Source organism: Mobula birostris, chromosome X (assembly GCF_030028105.1).
Source record: "Mobula birostris isolate sMobBir1 chromosome X, sMobBir1.hap1, whole genome shotgun sequence".
NCBI classification, from domain to species: Eukaryota; Metazoa; Chordata; class Chondrichthyes; order Myliobatiformes; family Myliobatidae; genus Mobula; species Mobula birostris.
The window spans coordinates 5,245,224-5,255,638 of record NC_092402.1 but is presented as its reverse complement, the minus strand read 5'-3'; the positions used below and the strand labels follow the sequence as shown (position 1 = coordinate 5,255,638).

The 10,415-nt window shown below is 52.7% G+C and overlaps 1 pseudogene; it reads left to right on the top strand.

Moving 5' to 3' along the window:
* The first annotated feature begins 349 nt into the window (after positions 1-349).
* Positions 350-10,185, top strand: LOC140191343 (keratin, type I cytoskeletal 19-like; annotated as a pseudogene).
* Positions 10,186-10,415: the final 230 nt, after the last annotated feature.

The window sequence follows — 10,415 nt, the reverse complement described above, 5'->3', positions numbered from 1 at the left end:
CTCCCACTACAGAAGCGGAAGACATCAACACAGTTGTCTCCCTCCCTCCTCGCTCCCCCGACACTCCCACCGTTGTAAATCCGTTGACCCTCAGCTCGCTGTCTGAAATCTCTCTCTGAAATCTAATACACCCGATTGACTCGCAGGGACTGAGAACGAGGGCGGGTCCCGCTGTTACTGGCACCTTCACCGGCACTGCTACAGGGATCGATTAATGTTGAACCAAACCCCACACCAGTCATTATTTTTAAATATATCATTGTATGTTATAACCGTGTGCTTTCCCGCCATCGTTAACTTTATGCTGTGTACGTGTCGGTAACCTGTTTTGCCCCCCCGGGTCCCGGAGGAACGCTGTGGGCTTGGCTGATTTCGGAAGAGTGGTTGAACGACAATTACACATTTGCACTTGAACAATTAAATTTGGAGAAACTTTCTGTCTCTCTCTCCTCCAGAATGGATCAGATCTGCTCCGCGGCCGTGGGAGGCGGCGGGATCGTGGGTTCCGGACTCTGGGTGTGTCCCCCGTAACTCGAGACCCTCCAAGGAGCCCCAGGCGGCGGTCCCGCTCCACGCCCAGCGCTTTTTTTTTAACTCCCTCTCTCTCTCTGGGCGGTGGCCCGGCTCGGGATGAGGATATAAAGAGGCGAGAAGGAGGTGGCCGCACACCAGTGGCTCGGTGTAAGGCCTGAGGAACAAGATGCAGACCAGCTTCAGAAGCAGCAGCAGCGGCGGTCAGAGCTGGGGGTCCCGCAGCATGTCCGGGGTCTCTTCAAGCATGCGGGGAGGCAGTATGTACGGCTTCGGCCAGAGCCGAGCCTCCAGCTACGGCCTGGGCTCAGCCCTGGGCGCCGGCATGGTGTACGGATCCGGCGGCGGGTTCGGCAGCGGGTTAAGCATCGGGTTCGGCGGCAGGTTCAGCAGCGCGTCCGGCGGCGGGTACAGCATCTCCTCCGCCGCCTTGCTGAACGAGAAGCAGACCATGCAGGGCCTGAACGACCGGCTGGCGACGTACCTGGACCAGGTGCGCTCCCTGGAGAAGTCCAACGCCGAACTGGAGCTTCAGATCCGGGAGTACTACCAACAGGCGGGTCCCACCACCCGCGACTACAGCGAGTACTGGGCCACCATCAAGGGCCTTCGCGACCAGGTAAGAGCCCGGAAAAAGCAACTCCCATTCCCCCCAGTGATTGTCAGTGTGTGTGCTTGTGTGTGTGTGTGTGTGGTGTGTGTGTGTGTGTGTGTGTGTGTGTGTGTGTGTGTGTGAGTGAGTCTGTGTGTGTGTGTGTGTGTGTGTGTGTGAGTGAGTCTGTGTGTGTGTGTGTGTGTGAGTGTGTGTGTGTGGTGTGTGAGTGTGTGTGTGTGTGTCGGGGGAGGCGGGGAGATGTCAGGGTGCGAGGAGGTTGGCCATCAGACACCCGACCAGAACGGGGCCATTCAGCCCATCGAGTGTGGGCCGCCATTCCAGTCTGGCTAATCTTCTGTCCCTCTCAAATGCATCTTGGCGAAGTTACAGAGGTGGTTGGCCATTGCCTTTACGAGATGGGCGCCCCTAACCCCACCCCCGGCCATTACCAATACTCTTCAGAGATTGTCTGCCTGGCGTCAGTGGTCACAACACCAGCACTTGTGACCGGCATCGACTGCTCATACGACCGTCCACCACCTGATCTCACGGTTTCATGTGGACACGGTGGATGTGGGGAGGGGGGCAAGGTGGGCTAACCACCTTGCCCAAGGGTGACCCCGCGGGCTGGCGGAGGGAAAGGGGCGCCTCGCCACCCCTGAGGACCTCCCGCTTGAAGACTACCCAACCTGTCTGCGGCCGCCCGTAGTAAACGAGTTCTACACATTCGCCACCAACCCCGACCAAAGAAATTCCTCCTCGCCTCTATCCTCTGGTCTGAGGCCGTGCCCTCCGCAGACAGGAGAACGTTAGGTGCGAGGGAAGGAATGGGGAAGGGCCGGGGCAGGGGGGTGAAGGATTGACTTTACTTCTCGCACGGCCATCGAAACGGGTCAACGTAGCGGGCCCTCGATTCACGTCTGTGCGATGCGGGAAGAATCCGGGAAAATCCACGTGGAAAAGGGGATCGAAGGCGAAAGGGGGACGGGCGGGGTGGTGGAGACAGAGAGAGAGTGGGAGGGGCTGGTGGAGAGGGAGGAGCTTGGTGGGGAGGGCAGGGTGGAGGAGGGAGGGGCTGGTGGAGGAAGAGGTAGCCCTGAGATAGACGGGGGCTGGGAGGAGAGAGGTAGGGGTTGAGGGGTTTAAGTTTAACCTTGCAAACCAGAAGCGGGCGGGACGGTGTGCCTGTGGTTCCCCACGTCCCCCTTGCTCCACCCGGTACACTTCCACCTCCTGTCTCCCACAGATCAACGACTTGATCCTGGCCAACTCCGGAATCATGCTCCAGGTGGACAACTCCAAACTGGCGGCGGAAGACTTCAAAGCCAAGTTAGTACCGAGCCTGCCGATGCGAGTTTTGGGTTCCAACTGACCGCGTCTGCCTCCTCCGGCCCCTTTCCCTTCCGCTGAAGGGCGGACAGTGGACCAACTGAGTCCTGCAGGTCGTCGTCTTCTTCTCCGGAAGTTTAATGGCGACTGGCGGACCAGAATAAGGTCCATTACCGCCAGCTACTGGACTGGAGTGTGGGGCCTAGAAACGGGAAGTAGACCCACCGTATTCTCCCCCTCCCTCCCCCCCGCAAAAAAAAACTGGAATAATATTATAAAAGGCTCATGCTTTCCAGAAAGTCAAATACAATACAGTGACACTGGTATCCGAACAAACTTGGCATGTGAAACACTGACAGAGATCTCAATCTAACAATTGGAAGTTTCCTTTTCCCCCTCTTGGGAACAGAGAAGAGCAGACACAGGCGCTCAGACAAGCATAGGCTCACAGACAGACAGACACATACTGCACTGCCTCTCCTGGAGGAACTCAGCAAGTCAATCAGCATCTATGGAGAGAAATCAAAACTCTTTATTCCTCTCCACAGATGCCTCCCAACTTGTTGAGTTTGTCCAGCATTCTGTGTGTGTGGTTTGCTCTGCATTTACAATATCTGCAGAGTGTCTTGTGTGGTTGAAAATGACATAGACTATCGTTAACATAAAACTTCCTCCACAGATGCTGCTTGACCAGCACCTTGCGTTTCTTTTTGCTCCAGATTCTAACAGCTTTCCTGCCTCTCTGTTATAGTATGCAGCGAATTCAGAGGTTTGGCATGTAATGAGTTAACAAAGGGGTTGTCGACCAATCTCCGCTCAAACCTCCGACTTCATTTCCAGTGCTGTACCCCTCTGGATCCCATATTTTTTAATGCTTCACCGTGAGCCCCTCTGGAGCAAATGTTTTTGTTCTTCGTCTAAGCATAGGGGTGGAAAACAGGATAGAAATGGGGGGCTCATCTCCCATCCAAAAGGATGCTCCTCTATTCTGAGCCCATGCCCTCTGCTCCTATACTCCCCACCTATAGGAAACATCCTCTCCACATCCACTCTATCTGTGTCCTCTGATCCTAGACTCCCCCAATATAGGAAACATCCTCTCCACATCCACTCTATCTGTGCCCTCTGGTCTTAGACTCCCCCACTATAGGAAACATCCTCTCCACATCCACTCTATCTGTGTCCTCTGGTCTTAGACTCCACCACTATAAGAAACATCCTCTCCACATCCACTCTATCTGTGCCCTCTGGTCTTAGACCCCCCCACTATAGGAAACATCCTCTCCACATCCACTCTATCTGTGTCCTCTAGTCCTAGACTCCCCCACTATAGGAAACATCCTCTCCACATCCAGTCTATCTGTGTCCTCTAGTCCTAGACTCCCCCACTATAGGAAACATCCTCTCCACATCCAGTCTATCTGTGTCCTCTGATCCTAGATTCCTCCCCGATAAGAAACATCCTCTCCTCATCCACTCTATCTCGGCCTTTCACCATTCGATGTGTTTAAATGAAGTCACCCCTCATTCTTCTGAATTCCTGTGAGTACAGGCCCAGATATCTTGTATAGTTTGGTGCAGGAAAAGCTTAACGACTTCAGCCCTGGCCACCGATGACCAAAATGTCCTGCTCTTTTCCCATCTCGATAGGTTTGAAACTGAGTTGTCCATCAGGATGTCCGTTGAGAACGATATCAATGGTCTGCGCACGATGTTGGATAACCTCACCCTCGTGAAGAGCCAGCTGGAGACCGAGATTGAGAACCTGAAGGAGGAGCTCATTTACATCAGGAAAAAACCACGAAGATGTAAGCAATGGGCATAATTGCCCAAACATTGTGAGTCGTTTCTGTTCCGTGTCACTGCCGAGAATCAGAGGGTGAAATCGCTGCGTATTCTTCCTTCCTGCAGGAGCTCAGGAGCCTGAAGCCTCAGATGTCTGGTAATGTTTCTGTCGATGTCACAGCTGAAGACTCCGTGGACTTGCTCAAGGTTCTGGGAGAAATTCGGGCCAAGTATGAAGCCATGGTCAACCAGAACAAGGCAGAGGCCGACGATTGGTACAAGCAGCAGGTAACGGGGATCGTATTCCCAGAATCCGCGCAGAACAGGCCCTCCCGGTGCCTTCGAGCCCCACGGCCCAGCCACCCACCTGTTCACACGTCCAGGTGACCGCAGGGTATAGGGGCATATTCAGGCCATTCGGCCCGTGGCATCTTCTCTCCCAATTCATAATGGCCCATCCAATTTTCCTCTCAACCCGAATCTAGACAGAGGGCAATTTACCCTGAGCCCTTGCGTACTGCCCTGTCTTTGGAATACTGGAGCAAACTGGAGAAGTCAGAGATCTTGGGCAGAATGAGCAGCTGCCTCAGAGACACCGTTGGAATTCAACTACCCGGGCTGAAGCTCCCCCCACCCCACCCCACAAGATGTATTAGAACCTTGTCAGCCGTTACGGTGTCATCCCACCCCGATCTCTGCACCATCACACGATGACTCAACACCTAGCCCTTGCACCTGTCACCCTCAGAATTCCAGGTTTAAGCCCCACACGGAAAGGAGGAGGACATTCAGACCATCATGCTGGTTCTATCCCTTCACAGCCGATCCTCACTCAATCCCTCAGTGTCATCTTCTGTAGATTTAAAATTAACATTTGACACACGATCAGTTGTCAAGGCAGAAGAGAAATCAGATTCCTACACATCCATGTGTTTCCTGGTTTACTTTGCCCCTCTGGAGCCACTGGGCTGATCAGCTTCTTTCTGCGCTGTTTGAGTGGAAGACACGGTGACGATTCTCTGGAACATCCTGTCTCCAAACTTTAGACATTTCCTCCCTAACCATCCCACTGGTTCCCAAATGATCAAATTATCCATTACCTTCCCCACTAGCGAGCAGGCAACTATAGCTTTTCCAACAGAACATCGAACATTACAGCAGAATACAGGGCACTCAGCCCATGAAGTTGTGCCAACCTTTTCACCTACACCAATATCAAACTAACCCATCCCTCCTCCATTTTTTCTTCCATCCATGTATCAATCTATAAGTTTCTTCCATGTCCCTACTAAATCTGCCTCTACCACCACCCTTGGTAACACATTCCTTGCACCCACCAATCCCGACGGATAGAAGTTGCCTCTGACATCCCGTCCTACACTCTCCGCCAGTCACCTTAAAATAATGCCCCCTTGTATTAGCCATTTCCACCCGGGGGGAAAAATTCTCTGGCTGTCCACTCGATCTGTGCCATTTACCATTGTGCACAATTCTGTCAAGCCTACTCTCATCCTCCTTCACTCCAAAGAGAAACATCCCAGCTCACTATCATCATAAGACATGCTCTCTAATCCAGGAAGCATCCTGGCAAATCTCCTCTGCACCCTCTCTAATCCAGGCAGCATCCTGCTGAATCTCCTCTGCACCCTCTCTAATCCAAGTAGCATCCTGGTGGATCTCCCTCTGCATCCTTCCCGCAATGAGATGACCAGAAATAAACACAATTCTCCAAGAGTTGTCTAACCACGGTTTTACGCTGTTGCAAGTCTATCCACTCTACCAGGTGACACTGAGGGTCCCCATACCTCTCCCCCTCCCCCATTCTCCCCAATTTCCTTCCTTGGGAAGCTTTATCACTATTCTTCATAACAAGATCATGCTCTCGTCTCACTGCTGCCATCAGGGAAAAGGTACGGGAGCCCCAGGACCCACACCACCAGGTTCAGGGACAGTTATTGCCCCTCAGCCATCAGGAAGCAGGTACAGGAGTCTCAGGATCCTCACCACCAGGTTCAGGAACAGTTATCACCCCTCAACCATCAACCATGAATCAGAGGGGATGACTTCACTTACCCCATCATTCAAATGCTCCCACAACCCTTCGGCTCGCAGAGGGCCCATCACCCCTACTGCAGAATCGGCAGCTGACAGCCGCTCACCAGAGTCCGATGTTGTGACCCAGTCTTTCAAGTTGTCCCCAGATGTATATCCCATTTTTTCCTTCCTCTCCCCGGGGTGAGGTCTTTGGAGCTACTGTAGGTCCCGGGATGGGGGAGTGTGGGGGTTTTAGACACGTGCCCGACGATAGCACCACCCCCAACAGACCTTTCACAGACGAGTTTTGGACATCAACAGTGTAGTTGTGTGGTACGTCTGGTTTGACAATAAAAATTTACTTTCAACTGTTTCAGTTTGCGGCTGTGCAACAGGAGATCAGCATCAAATCGGGTGCCATCGATGGGGAGAAATCCAGACTAACTGAACTGAGGCACAGCTGTCAGGGGCTGGAGACCGAGCTGAGCACGATGCAAAGCATTGTGAGTAACCCGCCGGGCTGGGCTGGTGGTGGGGGAGGCCAGGCAGCCACCCAGCTATTGATTGATTGATTGATTGATTATTCGCAAAGGTTGTATGTCCGCAAAGTGACGCAGGGTACAGGAGTGTCTGTACATGAGGTGACTCTGACAGGAATTAATAAAGTAGTGGTGACTGGGGGTGTGGAGGGGTGGGTCAGTGGGTGATTGGGGGAGTGGTGGGGTGGGTCAGTGGGTGATTGGGGGTGTGGAGGGGTGGGTCAATGGGTGATTGGGGGTGTGGAGGGGTGGGTCAGTGGGTGATTGGGTGTGTGGAGGGGTGGGTCAGTGGGCGATTGGGGGTGTGGAGGGGTGGGTCAGTGGGTGATTGGGACTGTGGAGGGGTGAGTCAGTTGGTGATTGAGGGTGTGGAGGGGTGGGTCAGTGGGTGATTGGGGGGTGTGGAGGGGTGGGTCAGTGGGTGATTGGGGGTGTGGAGGGGTTTGTTAGTGGGTGATTGGGGGTGTGGATGGGTGGGTCAGTGGGTGATTGGGGGTATGGAGGGGTGACTCAGTGGGTGATTGGGGGTGTGGCGGGGTGAGTCAGTGGATGATTGGGGGTGTGGTGGGGTGGGTCAGTGGGTGATTGGGGGTGTGGAGGGGTGGGTCAGTGTGTGATTGGGGGTGTGGAAGGGTTGGTCAATGGGTGATTGGGGTGTGTGAAGGTGTGGGTTATTGGGTGGAGGTGTTGATCAGCCTCACTGCTTGTTGGAAAGTCACTGTTTTTTGTGTCTGGAGGTCCTGGCGTGGATGCTACACATCTTCCACCGTGACAGGAGTGGGACACACAGTCCGGGAGCAGGGTGGGTGTGATCCTTAATGATGTTCCCGGCCCTGTTTCCGGCACCTTTCTGTATACGGATGGTGGGTAGGCTGGTGCCGGTGTAGAGTTGGGTAATTTTGACTACCCATTGTCGCGTCTTCCTGTGTGCTGCCGGGCAGTTCCCGTGCCCAGCGGTGATGCAGTTTGTTCAGATGATCTCTACCGCGCGTCTGTAGAAGGACGGGAGTTCGGGTGGGTGCAGCCCGGTCACTGGAAATCCCCCTCTCACCGTCCACCTCTTGCTCCCAGATCAACTCGCTGGAGGGGAACCTGAACGAGGTTGACATGCGCTTCTCCGGCGAGAGGGCCAATCTGCAGATGACCATCAACGGTCTGGAAGGGGACTTGGGCGATCTCCGCGCCAAGATCCTGTCCATGAGCCAGGAGTACCAGCGGCTCCTGAACATAAAGAGCAGACTGGAGGCAGAAATTGAGACCTATCGCAGGCTGCTGGGCGGCTACGGGTAAGCAACTCGCCAGGCCAGACTCGAACCTGAATACAATCCAGTCCTAGAACATAGAACAGGACAGGCCCTTCGGCCCACAAAGTTGTGCCAAGCTTCTAACCTTCTGTAAGATCAATCCAACCCTTCCCTCCTGCATTTTCCCATTATCCCTGTCCCTATCTTAGAGATTCCTCAGTTCCCTAAATGCTTATGCCTCTCCCACTGCCCCTGTAGGGCATTCCAAATGCCTACCACTCTCTGTCAAAAAGAAACGCAACCTTTTACAACGCTCCCATACTTTCCTCCCCTAAAAGGTGTGGCCCCTCATGTTACCATTTCTGCCCTGGGAAGAGACTCAGCTGTTGACAAGGAAGTAAAATAATACAATCGAGTAGATAAAAAACTCTACATAACAAAGTCTGATTAAAAAATGTACAATATACAAAAGAGGGCAAGTCGTGCAAATGTTGAGTAAAAGTAAATTAATACCGAGAACATGAGTTGTTGAGACCTTGAAAGTGAGTCCTGTAGGTTGTGGAAGAGTTGTAGTTCAGAGTTGGGCTGAGTGAAGTTCTTCAACCTGCTTCAGTACCCTGTTGGTTGAGAGGGTAATAGCTGTTCCTGAACCTGGTGCTGTGGGTCCTGAGGCTCCTGTGCCTCCTTCCTGATGGTTGAGGGGTAATAACTGTTCCTGAAGCTGGTGGTGTGGGACCTGAGGCTCCTGTGCCTCCTTCCTGATGGTTGAGGGGTAATAACTGTTCCTGAACCTGGTGGTGTGGGTCTTGGGGCTCCTGTACCTCCTTCCTGATGGTAGCAATGGCAAGGGAGCCTGGTCTGGATGGTGGGGGTCACTGATGACAGATGCTATTTTCTTCCTTGTAGATCTGCTCGATGGTGGGGTGGGCTTTGCCTGTGATGTGATGTGAGATGTGTGCTAAGGTTCTGTGGCAGGCAATATTTAATTGGAAGTCTTGACCTCCTCCCACTCCCCGCCCTTCCCGTAGTGCAAGGTCACACTCTGCCCCTTTGTTTTTCAGGGGTCAGTCTTCTGGCCAAGTGTCAAGCAAGTCAACTATACAGAAGACGGTGGTTAAGGAAGAAAGAAGTAAGTAGGCCGTCTTACCGTGTCTGCACGGCACAGTCAGTCTGAAAAAGTTTGGTCATGCGCTCAAAATCCTGGAGGAACTCAGCAGGTCGGGCAGCGACCAAAGGATGTTTCCTATAGTTGCGGAGTCTAGGACCAAAGGACACAGATAGAGTGGATGTGGAGAGGATGTTTCCTATAGTGGGGGAGTCTAGGACCAGAGGACACAGATGGAGTGGATGTGGAGAGGATGTTTCCTATAGTGGGGGAGTTTAGGACCAGAGGACACAGATGGAGTGGACGTGGGGAGGATGTTTCCTATAGTGGAGGAATCTGGGACCAGAGGGCACAGCCTCAGAATACAAGTATGTATCTTCAGAACAGGGAAGAGGAGGAATTTGTTCAGCCTGGGGGCAGTGAGTCTGTGAAATTCATTCCCACAGACAACTGCAGTGGCTAAGTCATTTGGTATATTTAAGATCATTTGGTACATCAAACAGAATTAGGCGCATTATTTCTGCTTTAAGTCTACCCCAATAACTTGACGTCCACAGCCATCTGTGGCAACGAATCCCACAGATTCACCGTGCAGTATTTCATGAAACTGGAGGCTGATAGATCCTTCATTAGTCAGGGTGTCAAAGGATACAGGGAGAAGGCAGGAGAACGGGGTTGAGAGGGATAGTAAATCAACCATGATGGGATGGCTGTGCAGACTCGATGGGCTGAATAGCCCAAATCTGCTCCTGTGTCTGATGGTCTTGTGACTGCTGATTGGTGACTGTATCAGGCGACCGTCCTGTGAGATCTCTGACTGACTGTTTTTCATTTCAGAGCCCATTGTTTCAACCCAGACCAAGACGTTTACCGTGGTGGAGAAGGTTGTGGACGGGAAAGTGGTGTCTTCTCGTATGGAGGAGATGAATTAATCAAGATGGCAGAGGGGCCTTGGAAAACGACAGGGGAGACTTCCGTGCACGGCTTTAAACAGATATCAAGTGGTTTTTTTGCTTTCTGTATCTCTGAGACGTGAATAAAGGCTTTGAAAACCAGCCATATTGAGGAGTCTGTTCTGTACTCCAACACTTTCCAAACAGCCACTGACCCCATCTCTCGGCTGAGACCTTGTGAGGTTACAGAGTCATAGAGCACAGAAACAGGCCCTTCAGCCCATCTAGTCCCTGCTGGACTATTAATCACATCGAACTGCTCCAGGACCACAACCCTCCATACAGCTCCCATCCACGTAC